At 45.7% G+C, this 17,863-nt stretch overlaps 1 protein-coding gene across 4 annotated transcripts in view; it reads left to right on the forward strand.

The window, feature by feature from the left end:
* The first annotated feature begins 882 nt into the window (after positions 1-882).
* ptp4a3a (protein tyrosine phosphatase 4A3a) overlaps positions 883-17,863 on the forward strand; it is a 49,401-nt gene continuing 32,420 nt past the window's right edge. For 2 of the 4 annotated variants that reach the window (XM_037535513.1, XM_037535514.1), the window contains exons 1-2: positions 895-1,005; positions 12,393-12,498. The gene's annotated coding sequence lies outside the window, so the exon portion shown is untranslated. Of the gene's footprint in view, positions 1,006-12,392; positions 12,499-17,863 lie in introns of all 4 variants that reach the window. The other 2 variants (XM_037535511.1, XM_037535512.1) reach the window with 1 other exon arrangement.

Below are 17,863 nucleotides of genomic sequence, written 5' to 3' on the forward strand. Positions count from 1 at the left end.
ATCACAAATTATTATTATTATTATTATTGTTGTTGTTGTTGTTGTTGTTGTTGTTATGTTTATTGTTATTGTTATTAATAATAGTTGTAGTAGGAATAGTAGTAGCAGTGGTGGTGGTAGTGTGGTGGCTGTGATTGTGAACCATGTGTGTCATGTCCCTTACAACACCATAACACTAGATGGCGCCGTACGGAGTGTCACAGCTTCACATTTACTGCAAATTGCCCATGCAGGACCAGCTGAGCCTGAGCCATTTCATTATAATGGATCATATTTGTCAAAATACAATTTGTCCAAACCATTCAAAGCAAATATGCATATTTTTGCTTGGATTGGCAACCAAGAAAAGCTGAAGCATGCAAAGCCCTTTCAACAAACACCAGTGAAGAATAAAGCGGCCGGTGTCTGTGTGTCTATATGAGCAGATGGATAAAGAAAGAAGAATCTCAGGCTTGTCTTGTGTGTCTTTATCCATCTGCACGTATAGACCGCGCGCTGCGCACACTGCGCACCTCACTGCGCATCTTGCAGTATCTGCGCATATTCATTCATTCTGTGGTCATTACACGACGTCACCTGCAGCTTCTTATACAGTCATCATCGCAGTGCGTCTGTCATCTGGGGTTCTAGATATCATCGCAGACCGCCTGTGCAGAGGGTCTGGTGTGTTTATTCCGGTTACTGTACAGGCGGCGCGTCTGACACTGGCTGTATCTATAGACGGACAGATGTATCGATGAGGACGTTATGTATCAGTTCCACTTCACTTTGATCTGATCTGCGGTTTTATTGATTTTCACCGTAAAGAAAAAGCGGGCGTGTTTTTTTTTTCCCTCCAAAATCACCACCCCCCCCCTTCTGTGACGCGCTCCTGATGCCATTGTGACGCAATGGCGTGGGCGGGGCGAAGGAGAAAGGGCAAAGCCGCCGCCGTCGCTGTCGCGCGGTCGGAGAGGTTGCGTGATTGTCCAGCGCGCCGGGGTGTCTGCTGGACGCGTCTTAAGGGTGAGTAACGCGTTATAGCGCGTGGCCCGGTGGCGCGGGAAAGCGTAGGGGACTCGGGGCTTTTCTCCGCTCAGCGCGCGCGCGCGCGCGGCGGCCGGCCGCTCCGTCAGCTGCTCGCGCTGTGAGTGGGAGATGAGGACTGTGGTTCATGCGGACGCGGAGCCGCAGCTCAGATGGCGAAGCGGAACCGGGCTTCTTGTTCGAGTTCTCCCGTTCCACCTTAAATGGCGCGGTGGCCACGTTCTGGCGCCATTTAAGGTGGAACGGGAGAATTCGATCATGAAGCTGGAGAATAGGAAGCCAGCCCGAGCCTCGTGTGAGCCGTCCCGCCGCTCCGCTCTCGCACGGCCGGTTTCATCCAGCCAGAAAACGGCGAGCTTCATCCTCCACAGGCCCGCGGACCACGAAGCCCTGCGGTCCATTTTCCTGCTCCACACACGCGCTGGGAGCAGAACCGGGCAAGTTAAGCTGCTGGCCTCATTACCTTCCCCACCCTAGAAGCCGTGGAGAGGCTGTTGAAGGGCAGTACCACCAGCTTTGGAAGAATTCTGCATGGTTCAGTCTCAGAGTCACTCAGTCACTCCGAGTCATTTAGAGTCACTCAGAGTGAAATGGCTCATTGTAGAGAGTCAGATTTCTTTACAGTGGTGGTGATGGGAACCGGGGGGGCTTGCGATGTCTGCCCCACAAATATAGGCTTTTTATTTACTATCCAAACCCAGCAGTGAAGCTGTTCTAGGAAACATTTGATGGTGAAATAGTGGGAAGTGGTGGGAAGTCTGGAGGGGTGGGGGGGTTTCTTTGTGGACTATTTTGCCTCACCGCACTTGGATTGTACCCCTCCGCCATGAGTGGATTAAAATACATTTAAAGCCAAAACGGCCTCATAAAACATCTGCGCTGCCCATTGTGTGTAAACCTCATTACTGATGACTGGACTAAAAGAAACGACCCCAGATGACTTGGAGAGAAACGTCTGGTTCCATTGACTAACATGGAAAGTAACGGATGTTCTCTGCTCCTCCTGTAAAGTCCCTCTTTCTCGTTTGGAGACGCGAGGTTTTCTTCTCGGGACAGCGATGTGCTCTAACTACTGAACGTAATACAGGCGTTAAACTCTTCTGACGTCTGGTTCCTATCACCACCACTGGGGGCAGTTCTGACCTGGAAAGTTTCTCTAGAACAGAGCTTTTTACACCAGATCACGCCGGATGACTCCGTTTACGTCTCAACCCTTCAGTTATGCAGAACGTGATTAGAAACATTTCCCCTTCAAGCTCTTTGGGCTCCTCCAGCGGAGAAGCAAGTCCGTCGTACAGCCCAGCTGTAGGAGGGCCGGTGGAGCGAGAGCCATTGGACGAAGCCCAACACCGAGCCTGCGGGAGTTAACCCATGAAGTTCTCAGCAGCCGCATGTCAAATGGTCAGTTTTTTCACCAGCAGTGAAACCATGGGAGCGACCTGTTCACTTTGCTTCAGCCATGTGATGTTCTTGGCCTCCTTTTATTAGCTTTTCAAAAAACATTCGCCTCCTTCGCCACTGGTTCCCCCCACAAAAGTCTCTCGGCACTGATCCCAAACGCGGTGAGAAAAAGACCAGTGGATTCTCAGGACCGAGAATTCTACGGAACTTTCCCCAAGAGGGTCCCGGGCCTCAAATAAATACTTCCACATGACCCCCTGTCCCCATGCCAGAAGGAGCTGTTTCTGCACTCCCAGTGACGTCCAGAAACTCTTAAGATGTCACTCAGTGGTTCTTATTGCGGTCAGGGTGCGGTCTGGGGGTTGACCGTGGGGCTCATCGTTTGGTGCAGTTTCTTGGGATTGTTCTTTGCCCTGGGCTGCACTCAAATCCGCTTGACCGCACGCACATGGCATAACCAGAGAAAGGGCTCCACCATTTGCTGCCAGATAACAGGCAGTTTCTGTCCAATTTTTCAAAAATCTGCATAATTCAGTGGTTCAGACACAAGCAAAGTCATCCATCCATCAGCATCCATCAGCATCCTAAGCAACGAGGCCCAGACCTCCCTTTCCCCAGCCACTCATTCAGAGTGATTTGATGCAAAACGGTTAGTTGTAGAGAAACATACCGATTCGGATGTGATGGGAAAACAGTGATAAATTGAAAGGAACCAAGTTTTTTTGTTTTAACTGTATTTTAAAAATTGTTTTATATTGAAATGTTCTCAAAACCATCGCACAACAATTTTATGTAATACATTTCGGAGGGTGGACGTCTGGTTCCTATTGCCGCCACTGTGAGCAAGTCTGACTCGGTGTCTCTAGAGTGCCAAACCACTCTGAATGACTTGGTTTACATCTTAACCATTGAAATATGTAGAATTTCTGTCTTGATGCGTTTATTGTGTTAAAAGGTGCATCAGAATTATTTTCTCCATATTGTGCAGCCCGACTTAATGTGAACTAAAAGCTCGCCCTCCTCATCAAATGGTTCATCCGTAGAAGGGAGCGGGCCGTTGCTCCACGTTGCCAAAGCTGGCAGTGTAAAACGCCACGAGGTCTAAAGGCTGGAGTGTCAGTGACCCTTGTCCCGTCCTGTGCCTTTAAGGCCACAGTCAGAAGCCTGGCTGCAGCCTGAAGGCCTTTTTCTTCCTTTTCCTTTGCGGGTTGGGGGCATCCGTCCTCTTCTCTCGTGTGGATTGCTTATCATCCTTCGCAGAATGAGCATGAATAAACAGCCTGCCGTCAGCAGCTTTGAAGCCTGAGCCCAGATCGATGGGCATCGCAAAGCAGTTGACCCTCAAAGCAGTTCTGGGCACATAATTGGCTGCAGATAAAAAGTTGTTAGCCACACGCTGTTGGGTTTTGGGGGCTTTACTGTAAGATGCGTGCATTCATCTGCTTTTCTCCATGATTTCCAATAGATGGGGAAAGTTGAGGAGGTCCAGTTGATGCTTTTTAGAGAAGAAAGGGGCAGAAGGCGTTGAGCTGGTAATAGTTTTTCTGAGATTGGAAATTAGTGGTGGGCAATATGGCAGCATTTATTGTAGGGATTAATAACATTACAGCAATTTCATATAACATTAAAGCTTTTCTGAGCCAGTTGTGGATATTATAAGTGCTTAAAGACCACTGACTGCACAGTGTGTTTCATTTCACAGACAGCCCATTTAGTCCTGTTTAATTAGATTTAATTGTATGTTGTGCCCAGTTGCATAGCCTTCATTTATTTTAGTGGCCACTTATTGCAGGTTGACGGGCAGCTAGTTAGCGTTAAAGGGCCCATACCCTACAGTCCTACACTGGCCTGCTACTACACTGACTAGGTAAGTAGCTGATAGGAGCCAAAAATACATCTAGGAGCGCTTTGTCAGTCTTTTGTTTATTCAGTGAAGTCAAGAGAGTGCGAGTAAACAGCAGCTTTGCCCAGCGGTTTTCTTGTTTGTTTCAAATCTCGGAACCTCGGAATATATCGTGATGCAGATCATGTATCAAGAAAGCGTCTTAAACCATCATCATAAGTGCACGGGCGATACAGTAGTGCCACCAACAAGCCCTGAGTGCAGTGAGTTACTATAAACAGGTTGTTGTTGTTGTTGTTGTTGTTGTTGTTGTTTACAGGCTCTCCTTGGTCAGAAATCTGTGCTTTAAAGCTTTTATACAGTTCTAGAAGTACATATACGCATCATATACCTATGAATGTGTAATATCATAATAACAGTAACATGGTCCGATTCCTCAAACTGCCCACACAAGTGCTGAAGTTTGGGAGAGTCAAAGCTTGGAGGTCTTCAGAGCGTGAGGGCTGCCTCTTCATGTGATCTGTTTTTGCTGACTGAGTCAAGTTCTCGTATGTTTCTCAGAGCTGGGACCAAACCTCATGCATGAATTTGGACCTGGTTGCTCTCCGAAGCGTCGGCGTTTGTAAAAGACAATCTAGATTTTTTTCTTTTTCATATTTCAGTGATTTAATTGTGGCTTTGAACCAGTTTCCCCTCCATTCCCAGCAGAAATCTGTGTCGGTCATGTATGTGAAGTCATGTTTGACCTGTAGCTGTGCAGCATAATTGGCCTGTATTTGTTTTCTGTAGCCTCCTTGTGAAGCACCCATGCATTAGTGGTTAATGCCGTAACTGTTGCCCACTGAGCTCGCTGATGGTGTTTTCCCCAGCAGGGGATCCTCAGACTGGGGATTTATGACTGACTTCACAGAGAGTGGCATTAAATGTCAGTCTGCCCTCGTCTGTTTACCCCTCCACGAGGACGCTTTCCACTGGGTCCTGCAGGCGGCGTTAGACTGCGTAAAGGCCAGAGTAGCTCATTTGATGGAGGAACAATGTGAAAGGGCACTTTGGTGTTTATCTTCGGTTTTTATTTATTTATTTTATTTATTTGCCCCCTAAATGCCTTTTTGTTAAATGTTACTTGGAGAGGTGGTTCTTGATGTGATTAAAGTGTGGAATAGGGAATCATCACTCATTCTCCTTCTGTATTTGTGAGTGGGTCGTGGTGTCCGGGAGGGTCTCGGAGCTAGCCGAGCGTTCTCTCTCCCAGATAGGTGGGATGTAGAAGGCGGGCGATATGACATACAATTTCACGATTAGACCTGGGCCATAAAATGATGATGATAATCATGATATAACGTGACATGATATAACATCTATAAGTTTGATATAGATGGAGCTGGGCGATCTGGCCAAACGTGTCATCACCATAAACAGAATTCATATGGTTCGATATCGATTACATCTCGCGATAAACGTCAGATCTTATTTCTAAGGTTTGAAGGCTGATATTTGCTCCTGGGTGGTTAGTTGCTGTTTTAAACTGTCCTTTATGGTCAGAACACGAGAAGCACCCACCAAGCAGTGGAACGTTTCACAGATCCGTCATGGGACAGTGGGAGAAAGTGTCTGGTGAGCTGGTTTCATCAGCTGGAAAAGCACGGCCGCAGTTTTTCTAGTAGCCGTAAGCGACAACAGCGGCGAGCAGACGACTGGGTTTCTCTGTGCTGCCCTAGTGTTTGAGGGCCGACCCGAAATATATCAAAACCCAGACAAACAGAGTCCGACTTTTAGGCCTGTTTAAACTGAAAGCGTTGCTTTTGTGTCTTGTTTGATCTACAGGTAGCGCTCTCCCGCTTTCCAGTGCCTCACAGCTTCCTCTGTTTTCTTTTGCTTTAATCAGGGCTGTAAAAAAACATGAACCCAGTTCTTTCTTTCACTTTCGTTGCGTGGGAATGCACTGATACTTAAATACGCCTGTCCGAGTGCTGTAACAGTGCTTTAGTTGTGAGTATCAGGCGTGATTTAATGCTGCTAAAGCTGGTTAGGATGTAAGGAAAGAGGCGAGTTCACTGTAGGACAGTACTCTTATGCCGATCTCATCACTCCCTCACTGTGAGTGGATCACTGGTCACTCCACTCAGACAGGGAATGTAATATTCCACGTTTCAGCTGTTGCTAAAGACTCATTTCACTATTGCCCCCTCCCCCTCTAATCATGCTGAAAAACGTGCGCCCTCTCCTGGTGACAGCAGACTAGTGTTGCTTTCCTTGCAGTAGAAAACGCCACTAGGGCTTTTGCTAGAACATGGAAGTGTGAGAACGGTGTACTAGATCAAAAATTTATCGAACCTGTCATCACTTTATCGAGGAAAAAAAAGATCGTGAACTCGCCTCTTTCTGTGCATCCTAACAAGCTTCAGCAGCGTTAAATCACGCCTGCTCCTCACAGCTCCCCCGCCGCGTTACGGCGCTCTCTCGTATTTTAGGTTTAGTGCGTTCCTGAGCAGCGAAAGCGAGAGAATGAATTGGGTTCATATCAGTCACAGCCCTGATTTAAACAGAAGTAAACTGAGGCAGCTGTGAGGCTTTGGAGAGTGGGGGACGCTGTCTTTCCAGGCCAGGTGTTTTTAGTAGCTGTCTAACTTGAAGCAGCGTCCGTCACTCGCACAACACAGCGAACTGATGATACTGCAGATCAAACGAGACACAGAAGCACCGGTTTCAGTTTAAACGTAGCTAAAAGACGTGTATGAGAATCGCGCTGCAGGTACTGTTACACAGCGAGCGGCAGATGATATTGTGGTTCACCCCTTAAACCACGGTGGAATGGAGAAATCCAGCCGCCTACTAGCTGCTGTCTGAATACTGTGATCTTCTGTGACATGGGTGTGGCGGCAGCGATGGCAGTGAGGCGGTGTGGTCCATCACTGATCTTTGCTGTCCGCACTAAGCTGACGTTGTTGAGGAACTAAACAGTGTAGTGTAGCCTTTAGTGTTAGTGTAGGACTCGTCACCAGACAGCTCAAATAATCGGTTTTGTTTCTTAAATTGTGAATAATTATGAAAGAATTGCAGCCGTGCTTTTCCAGCTGGTAAAAACAGCTCACCAGAAACTTTCTCCCACTCTCCCACGACAGGTGAGTGTTTGCCATGCTGTCACCATAAAGGATGGTTTAAAACAACAATTAACCACCCAGGAGCAAAAATCAGCCTTCAAACCTGCAATGATGGTTTGTGGTATGTCTCCATGTTCAACGATGATTTTATTGCATCACAAGATTTGAGCTGAAAGCCTGTCGCTCGTTAGCGAGCTGTGGCCCAGGTCAGCCTCATGTCAACCCCATGCAGACACTCATGTACAGGTTGCCGTTCTCTGCTCTTTGCAGCTGCTCCAGTGTAATGAATGTCTTGATGTGGGTTTTAATAAAGCAGGTTCAGTGGCTGCAGCTGAAGAAGAGCAGCCCTTTATTCCATCCCGGCACAAAGGAACGCAGTCCCAGCATGTCTAACAGTGTTGAGCTGGAAATTGTTGCATCGGCCTCATATTGTCGTGCGTCTTTTCTCCATTCCAGAGCAGATTATCGCTGCCGTTTCATGAGGTGCTCATAAACCCTGCTTTAATTGATCTAGTTGAGGCCCATGGATGGAGCCTGTTATGACGTAGGCCTGGGAATTAAACGAGAAAGCAGGGAAGGTTAAAAGGCCCACATCATGGAAAAAACACATTTCCCTGCTTTGAAATGTATGTAAAGCAAAACTGGAAGAAGTGCAATACTTCTGTACTTGAGTAAAAGTGGAAGTACTCTGAGTGAAATACTACTAGAGTAAATATACAGATATTCTGTCTGTTTGTACTCAAGGAGTGCGATGAGACTGCAGATGAGAGACACTGAGCTAGTAATTCTGGAGTCACACAGGTCTCCAAAATAAAACCTCTCCTCCAAAATATTCAGGATGTGCAGTAACCAAACGACTTTTACCTTTGAGACTTTAGACATGTTTTTTTTTTGCTGCCAATAAATATAAACATTTATATTTATCTGCCCGTTTTTACTGCACAATTTCTATTTATTTACTGAGGTTAACATATTTAAAAGAAATGAAACGTGCGATAAAGTTTGCACAGCTTGGGCTGCTTTTTAGGGCTCAGTGTAGGGCAGCCAATCAGAACATGGCTCATTTACATATCAGTTTTAAAAGAACAGCAACAAAACCAGTGTGTGTAATTGTAAGGGAATAAAAGAGAGATTGGAATTTGGCCCTGTAAAAAAGTAATTGAGACCATTTTTGGTACATGCGCTCACACAGACGTCGCAGAGTTAAGAGCGAAGAGAAGCCCGGAAGCCCTCAGCCTGCACAGGGCCCAGTTCTGGTGGAGGAGTGGGCAGCGTATTGTGGAACTAAGCCGCTAAACTACAGCCCAGAGACTGGAAGGACCATATTTAGATCTGTCTGACCTTTTCGGGCTCTTCTGTGCCTGGACTTTTCACTCCACTTGAGCTGGGGAGGTTTTGGGCAGGAGGGCACCGCCAGTCCCTCTGATGCTTGTCACAGTGCAGAATGTTTGGAGGGTCAAGCCTCTACCACGGGGGGATTTGCATGACCGGTTGAGGCCTTTCATTCCAGAGAGAGTTCTGAGATTCGTCATTTGTGTCACCAATTACATATTTCATGCTTGACCTTCCTTTCAAGCTCCACAAGAGACTTTCTCAGCCTGATTCCTTCACACCAGCGTTCTAGGTCATTAATCGAATTTAGACGTGATTCATGGCTTTCAGTGGGGGCTGTGGAGGAGAGCGGCACCGAGATTAAGAGGAGAGAATTTAGAGTTACAGACTGCACACGGTTCTATGTAAATGCACTGTGTGGGTACGTCTTCGTTGAAGGTACAGTTAAAATGTAAAACGGTCCAATTGAGCACCATGAGGAAGTCTTCCCCAGGTGAAAAGTTGGTATTTGTTCCTTTTCATAACCAAATGTTTTAGATCAGAGCAGTAGAGTAAAAGCCTGGAGGCGAGGCGAGGCGGGGTGTGGAGTCAGTCCAGCTTAGAACAGATCATCTCAGTGGATTATGGTTCAGTTCTGTTCCCTGACTGAAGGCACTGAGATGGACCCCTGAACTGCCCCAGTGACGGTTCTGTACCTTTATTTCTGAGAGTGTAGCCCCTCTGTTGCTTCATAGTTTATCAGCCCCCCTCTACTCCGTTCATCACTGGCCAGTCTTGTCGAGATATAATTTGGGTGGTGGTCCACTCCGAGCACAGCAGTGATGGAGAGCGTGGTGTTGGTATCAGTGTTCCTGACATGTTGTACGTGAAGGTGAGGAGTCTGTTTCTACACACTGCTAAAAAACACGTGAAAATGAATAAAAATGAAACGGAATCCAACTTTTAAAAAGCGAATGAATTAATGACCTGTTAATTAAATGTGCGACTGCCCACTCACTAGTCCGAATGTTTCGAGGGGTAAACAAATGTACCATAGTGGTGTGTTTTTTCTATATATTTACTGAAGTGATTGATTTGTAAATCTGTTTAGAGAACTCTGTAGGGCTCTCCTGCTGCTCCACGTCTCAGCACTGTGGCTGTATGTATGAATGATTGAATGGCCGGCGCGTGCGAGCTGTAACGGTCAGGCAGGAGTACTATGTCGTTGGATGCTTTTACCTTTGGTGCACCTTGCCTAATACAGTTGTACCAGTGCAACGTCCATCACCATGTCAGTTTGACTGACTGTCATCCTGGTCAGCAGTGGTCTGCTAGTGGTCTGTTTCTTCTGAAAGACCCCAGAGAGGGCCTCTGCTAACTGCAGGACCAGACGGGTATGGACTGTAACTGTAAGCCAACAAAATGCACTTCTCTACGAAATAAAATGGGAACGCTGTGTCGAGCACTCGGGAAGGAGCTGTGCGTGTGGGTGTTCGGAGTGTCTCTGATGGATTAACCCACCCAGCCACCCAAACTGTTATTTTTCTTCTTATTTTTTTCTGCAAGAATGAGGGTCCAGCTGTGAGTCTCGCACAGGAAACCCTCTGACATCAGAATAACATTAGTGTGTTGTTTGAAATCTGCCAGCTGCAGAGCAGAAGCAGGGCACGTCCCACCAAAGAGAAAAAAACAGGAATACGGTTATCTCCTGTCTGTTGGGTCTGAGAGAGACAGATGGGATGTGGTGTTTTATCATCTAGGCCGCTTGGAATGAGGCAACAGCTAGAAAAGTTATTCCAGCTTGCTGTGCTGAATCAGTTTAGCAGTCCAGCCTTGAGTTCTGTTGGCGTTTTTATTTCTGTAGTGACTCAGTAAGAGACGGTCAGAGCCCTGTACACCCCGTACTGATCCTATTCAGCAATGTGGTCCCATTCAGAACAGGCGCTCCTGCTTTCACAACGCAGCTTTATAAGCCACATTAGAAACATCCATAAATCATTTTTATAAATCAAACTGAATTTGCTGATCATTTGATCTGAAATTCACATTTTTTTCTGCTTTGATCTCTGTTGTTGCTTCTACAGTCCCCTGAGCAGAACTGCCTCGTGATGGTAGTGAATTATTGAATTATAGATTTTATAGTTGGACTCACAAGATTGTGTTAATACAAATGGGTGATTTTGTGTGTGTGTGTGTGTGTGTATGTATGTATGTATATGTATACATATATATATATATATATATATATATATATATATATATATATATATATATATATATATATATATATATATATATATATAATGTGTGTGTATTTATCGGTCTACTCAGGCTTTAGCAGAGCTCAGTAACACTGAGATTAATAACTGATAATCACAGTGATTTATCAGTCTACCCCACCTACCATGCCCGTTAATCTCGTGCGCGACTGAAGTAAATTTCTGCTATTGTGCTCTGTGGTAAACAAAATAGGTTCCTAAACTTAGTTTTGTCCTGCATGAATTTTCCCATTGAAGCTCTGGTTCTTCTGATTTGGTGGTCAGTGAGGAGCTGAAATGTGAAAACGAAGTGGAAAGCTCTGTGGACTGTGGGTGTTTTGGCTGTGGAGGAGTTCATGTGAGGTAGCTGGTGTCGTGTAATAACAGAGTTGAAGTGTAATAGCAGACGTTGGAGCAGCCAGGTTTGTATGCAGGAGCGGTAGCTTGATATCAGAGAAAAGATCTACACAGGGCAGAATTTGAGTTTGGAAACTTTGTTTACCGCAGAGTCGGATAGCAGCAGTTTTTTGGGAAGTCCCACCGATTTTTCGCCATTGAGAAATTCGACCCTGGGCTGTGAAAATGAGCACGATGCCGACAAACGAAGGACGCACAACGTCATAAATAAGCGCCAATACGATGGTGTTTCTTCTAAAGATCGTATGTCTTTGTTTTTATGCTTTAGGAGGCAGGTGTTCTGTAACAGCTGTAACAGTGGACTATTGTGAGTATTGCATGCACTGAATACAGATGTTCTGAATCTTTATTCCCATTAATATTTTCCAACCCTACTGTTCCGTGAATATTCATTGACAGCATGTCGTCTTCTTCAGACGCTGCTCAAGGCTTTGCTTTGTGCATGTGGATACTTGGGAGACAGGATAAGGGATTTCCTGTGTTGTGTTGTTCCCCGTCACGGCTCTGCCGTATTTGGGCATTCCTGACCTTTTCTGAATGCTGTTAGTGGCGGTTCCTGCTCTCCGTGGTTCAGAGGAAGGCCAGGTTGTTCGGCTTCACAAGCGGAAGATACTAACGGAGGTTAGCGGTCCACGAATCAGAGACAAACAGGCCGTCCGTCTGGTGTTTGTCAGGGAACGGCACCTGTTCTACCACCCTAACATCCTGTGTTACACTTCACAGCTGAGTGGTCCTGCGGGTTACAAAGCACAATGAGTCAAAACACCTCGGGGTAGTTTCTCTCCACCTCGGACGGCGTTTTGCTGACTCAGCTCGGCTCAAGGTAGGCGTCTGGCGCGGTGACAGCTCGTAAATTGCTCATAAAGCTCATAATGAGTTGTTTGGGGATTTGCTGGGCCATATTTTGGCCCTGGTATAATCTGGAGGTCTGTGTTTTTGAGGTCTTCGCCTGAAGTGTTTTTGTTATTCACCTCAGATCCAGTCTGTGTTGGAACTGCATTATCACCCACTGTGAAATTTTTCCGTGTGCCTCAGGGACGCGAGGTTGTTGCTGATGAGGCCGCTCGGTGTGCTGGAGCTGATATTGCGTTGGAATTAAACAGCTGTCCTGCTTGACCTGATTTCATTCAGACTGTACACGGTGAGATCTGAGATTCTGTAAACTTCTCATAACAATCGCTTGTTGTGCACCTGGTAGGAAAAAGCTCCAGCCAGCATTTCAAGAGTATTAAGGTTTATTCTCCTGTGAATAAGAACCTGGGGCCGGTCTCACGAAGCTCAGGGGTACCTGGCTGAGAGATTTCCTGATTGGTTCAAGAGCTGTTTATGATCCAAAATCCTGAATTGAACCACAGCATCAGCTGGAATCTGTGGGTCGAGTGTGAGTAAATGAGCGCGGTATTGAGCCGGAATCCGAATCCGTTCTAACGCATCCCTAATTTATGGGTAATATTACACTTATTACATACATTTTATACGATGACCCAGTGGTGTTGACAGGAATAAACTCATTTTTCTGTTTTTTTTTTTTGTTTTTTTTTGGTTATAATAAATATAACTTTTCAAAATCTTGCAGATTTAGTGTCTGATTTAGATGTCTAGTATACTGGACCATGAAATCCATCACTAAAAACAATATTTTCCCCGGATTCATAGAACGTCATCCGCAGTCACTCCTAAGTAAACAAGGTTCTGCTTTTAACAATGTAAACAAAACATGTTGGATGATTGGATTTTGTAGTGCATACGTCTGTTATACTAACAAACACAATTCAGTACAAACGTTTAGATTCCTGGACGCTTTAGAATTGATCTCAACGTGTGTGTGTGTGTGTGTGTGTGTGTGTGTGTGTGTGTGTGTGTGTGTGTGTGTGTGTGTGTGTAGAAATAATAAATATGTACAAATTCCATTTTTTTACTTTAACAAAAAAATAAATACAAGATAATTTAGAGACCGTTTTGTTTGGTCGTGGAGGTGTTTGGTCTCGCCAGCTGCAATATTTGCTTTTGTTTATGACGAGATAAAAAGGAAAACATTCCATCAAACGATGAACCAATACAGACGGAGTTCTGTAGGAACCTGTAAAATGAGTTTGGGATCATAGCTGCTTTTGTGGAGGTAGAACTGCGGATAAAAACAGGACTGCGGTGCGTTGGTGACGTCTTCCTCGTGAGATGCTTACGTTAAGGAGCGACCTAGTAGTTTTAACTTTAACCCCAGGCGCTCTGGCCTGAGGCGTGTATGTAACTGGCCTCTTCCTGCTTTGCTGCTCGGAGCACCTCTTCAGCTGCTCACTGGTAGCGATCACTGAGGAATGTCACTGCAGGAACCATGGAGGCTCTCTGGGTTCATCACGTGACCGTTTCCTTGAAATGCTGTTTGCACTCAACCAGTTTAAAGTTTCAGCTCTTGAAGTGTTTATGGACCACAGAGGCACAGTCGTCCTGGAGAAGGAAAGGGCCTTTCCCTAAACCGCTACCATAAAGTTGGGCGCATATAAATGTCTGTGCTGTAGCTGTAACATCACTGCTAACTGGAACTGAGGGGCCCAAACCCTGAAAAACAGCCCCAGCTCATCATCCCTCCTCCACCAAACTGTACATTCCCATAGGTAGTGGTCTCCTGGCATCCTTCAAACCCAGATTGGTCCGTCAGACCGGCAGACAGTGAAGCGTGATTCATCATTTGCACTTCTTCAGAGTCCAGTGACGGCGTGCTTTACACCTGTCCAGCCGACACTTGGCATTGGGCATAGTGATTTTAGGCTTCTGTACAGCTGCTCGACCATGGAAAGCCATTTCATGAAGCTCCTGACTCGGTTCTCGGCACTCTTGGCCTGCTTTGTGAGAAACAAAACCTCGTATCTGCAAAATAGTAAGTTTACAGGAGAAGAGAAAATCATGCTTTACTTTTAATGTAAGTCAGAGGAACCAGAGTTTGTTCCAGGTCATTTAAGCCGTGTGTGTGTGTGTATGTGTGTGTATATATATATATATATATATAATTATATACACACACACACACACCTTGTTTTTGTGAGAGAGGCCCCTGAAATGCTTTAGTCCTTTGTTTACAAAAGAAAGTTCTGTCATTTGAGAATGTCAGAGGGGACGTTTTCCCTATTTCTTTCCTCTTTTGACTGCAGTGGTTGTCCCTTTCCAATCCTGTGATATTAAAGGTATTAAAGCTGTGTGTAATATTTGTATAAAAATAGGAAAACTCGTACGACCCTTTAAAAGGCAGTTTTGATCCACTAGCCATCAAATGGAATTGACTTTTTTTTTTTTTTTTTTTTGTCCAAAGTGCCTAAAAATACCGTTTTCTTTTAAAAGGCTCTGCGCTCCTCGCACTATTTACAGCGCTGCCTGATTCCGAATGAATTCCACGTGAACCTGTATGTGCTGTGATGCTACCTGTCCTCTTCAGCACCAGCGTCGTGAAAAGCCACACGTAGGCAGAGCTCATATGTACGACTGTAGTATTTTCATGCTTTTGAAATTCCTGGGAGGCCATCAGTTATGGGGTGGGGGGTGGTGGGGGGGTTGTGGGCGTGGTGTGACGGATTTGCTCCCCGGGCGGGGGGGGAGTGTTCAGCTGCTTTGGCGCATTAAGTGTCCCGTTCACATCAGCACACTGGGCCACAACCGCTTACCCAGACACTGATCCACTGGCTGTCGGACAAAAGACCAGCGTCATTGGGCCGAGTGGGACGTCTGGTCTTCACTGCTTTCATAAGTTCTCCAGCGTTGAACGCTCTGTCCCAGATCAGAGACACAAGTCTGGTTCATCATTATGTACTGATGGCGTTTGCTGCTGAGCTCTGTCTGACAATTGAAGGTACTTTATTGTGTCTCATGGAGAAGCTTGTCCAGGACACAGTGTGGCTCACCATTAGAATCTATTATGAATGCGCGGTAAGTTAGAAATGCGTATGCAACTAGTTATTAGGTCATGTTTATTGAAAACTACAAAAAAATGCAGTTGCACCACTAAATACCATGCAAATGACTTTTTTTACATTTGCTGTTCAAAAGTTGGGTTTACTGTTTAAATAATGCGATGATAAAGTATTTTACTCCTATTATTGTATTAATTAGAGAGTCACCTAAAACAATTCTAATGATTTTTATATATCTCAAATGATTTGTAGGAAGCTGTAAAATGTAAGCAATTATGTGATGAGTGTTCATGACATTGTGATCTGTGGTGAGAGTAGAGAGCAGGTGGAAGAGAATCTGGAGAGGTGGAGGTTTGCACTGGAAAGGAGAGGAATGAAGGTCAGTAGAGACAAGACGGAATACATGTGTGTGAATGAGAGGGAGGCAGGTGGAAAGGTGAAGATGCAAGGAGTAGAGGTCGTAAAGGTGGATGACTTCAAATATCTTGGGTCAGCCATCCAGAGCAATGGACAGTGTAGAAAAGAGGTGAAGAAGAGGGTGCAGGCAGGATGGAGTGGGTGGAGACGGGTGTCAGGGCTGATGTGTGACAGAAGGATAGCAGCAAGAGTGAAAGGGAAGGTCTACAAGACAGCAGTGCGTCCTGCTATGATGTTTGGTTTGGAGACTGTGGCTCTGTCTAAAAGACAGGAGGCTGAGCTGGAGGTGGTGGAGATGAAGATGCTGAGATTTTCGTTGGGAGTGACCAGGATGGACAAGATTAGAAATGAGCAGATCAGAGGGACAGTGAAGGTGGAGCAGTTTGGAGATAAAGCCAGAGAGGCCAGGTTGAGATGGTTTGGACATGTGTTGAGGAGGAATAGTGGAGATATTGGGCAAAGAATGCTGGAGATGGAGCTGCCGGGTAGAAGGAGAAGAGGTAGACCTCAGAGAAGGTTTATGGATGTAGTGAAGGTGGACATGGAGATGGTTGGTGTGAAAGTAGAGGAGGCAGTGGATAGGGCAAGATGGAGGCAGATGATCCGCTGTGGTGACCCCTAAAGGGAGCAGCCGAAAGAAGAAGAAGGTCATGAAAATTTAAGAAAGCGGTCTGTATAGAAATGAATGCAAGTCAAATCAAAATCATGCTATATTACTTTTTATAGTGTTTAGAATGAATAATGGCGTAATAAATGGCATAGTAAATCAATTTTTCCACTCACTGTCCACTCACTGTCCACTCTATTAGACACTCCTACCTTGTTGGTCCACCTTGTAGATGTAAAGTCAGAGACGACAGCTCATCTGCTGCTGCACAGTTTGTGTTGGTCATCCTCTAGTCCTTCATCAGTGGTCACAGGACGCTGCTAGCTGGATATTTTTGGTTGGTGGACTGTTCTCAGTCCAGCAGCGACACTGAGGTGTTTAAAAACTCCAGCAGAGTTGGTCAGTGGAGCTGATAAAGTGGACAATTAGTAGAAAAAAATATATCCAGACTAAATAAAATCCATGAAAATTGTTGATATTGAAATATAAATGTGCTGTATGACTATTTACAGTGTTTACAGTCTGCATTAAAGGCACAGTCAGTGGGTTAACTCGTTTAATTTCTGAGTTGTAGTAGCTTCTAACGCTTCCTGCTGTTTTTGATATCAGGCCTACAAGTGAAATTCATCTCACATTTTCCGCCAAAATTGATGACGCTGCTTTTTCCAGACAAGCAGCTTCGTGGGTCCAGATTTAATTACAGATTTTCCGTTGCTCGGTATGGCAGTTAGTCTTTCAAGCAAACTTCACTAAGCTAGACGGACTTGAAAACAACCCCCCCCCCCCCCCCCCCCCCCCCACTCACTCTACCTCATATCCAGCCGTCTGGCTCCGCTCGGGCTAAATGCATCACAAGGCAGCTGCTTGGTCTATTTTTTATTTTTTTATTTTTTTGTTGTGCAGGTGGCCCCAGACGGGCCGCAGGTCCACACGCCTCATCACTGTGAGGTGTTTGTGAAAGACTCTGCTGGAAACGGCCTCGGCCCTGTCTGCGCTAAACAGGGGCAGCTTTAGGCTCTCGCTGGGCTTGTTTATGACCACCAGCTTTGTGGTCGCTGCTGGAAGGTGTCATTAAAACGTAGAAGCCATGAGGAGTTCATGAACTCATATTATGTCTGCCGCCAGAGCTGCTGAGAAATGCTGCGGATAACTGCGTCCAAGAATAACGTCTGCAGTGAGTAGACCCTAAAAAAGGTGGACAACAAAAGCAGAACAGATCTTTAGTTTAAAATCCTACCGTCCAAAAACTGGACTGTGAGAAACTGACGGACGTGATTATTTACATGCATTATTATTTGTGTTCATCTATAAACACATTACAAGTGGATCAGGCGCAGCAGGGCTGCTGGAGTGTTTAAACACTGTGTCCACTCACTGTCCACTCTATTAGACACTCCTACCTCGTCGGTCCACCTTGTAGATGTAAAGTCAGAGACGACAGCTCATCTGCTGCTGCACAGTTTGTGTTGGTCATCCTCTAGTCTTTCATCAGTGGTCACAGGACGCTGCCCACAGGACGCTGCCCACAGGACGCTGCCCACAGGACGCTGCCCACAGGACGCTGCTGGCTGGATATTTCTGGT

Source organism: Pygocentrus nattereri, chromosome 27 (genome assembly GCF_015220715.1).
Source record: "Pygocentrus nattereri isolate fPygNat1 chromosome 27, fPygNat1.pri, whole genome shotgun sequence".
NCBI lineage: Eukaryota > Metazoa > Chordata > Actinopteri > Characiformes > Serrasalmidae > Pygocentrus > Pygocentrus nattereri.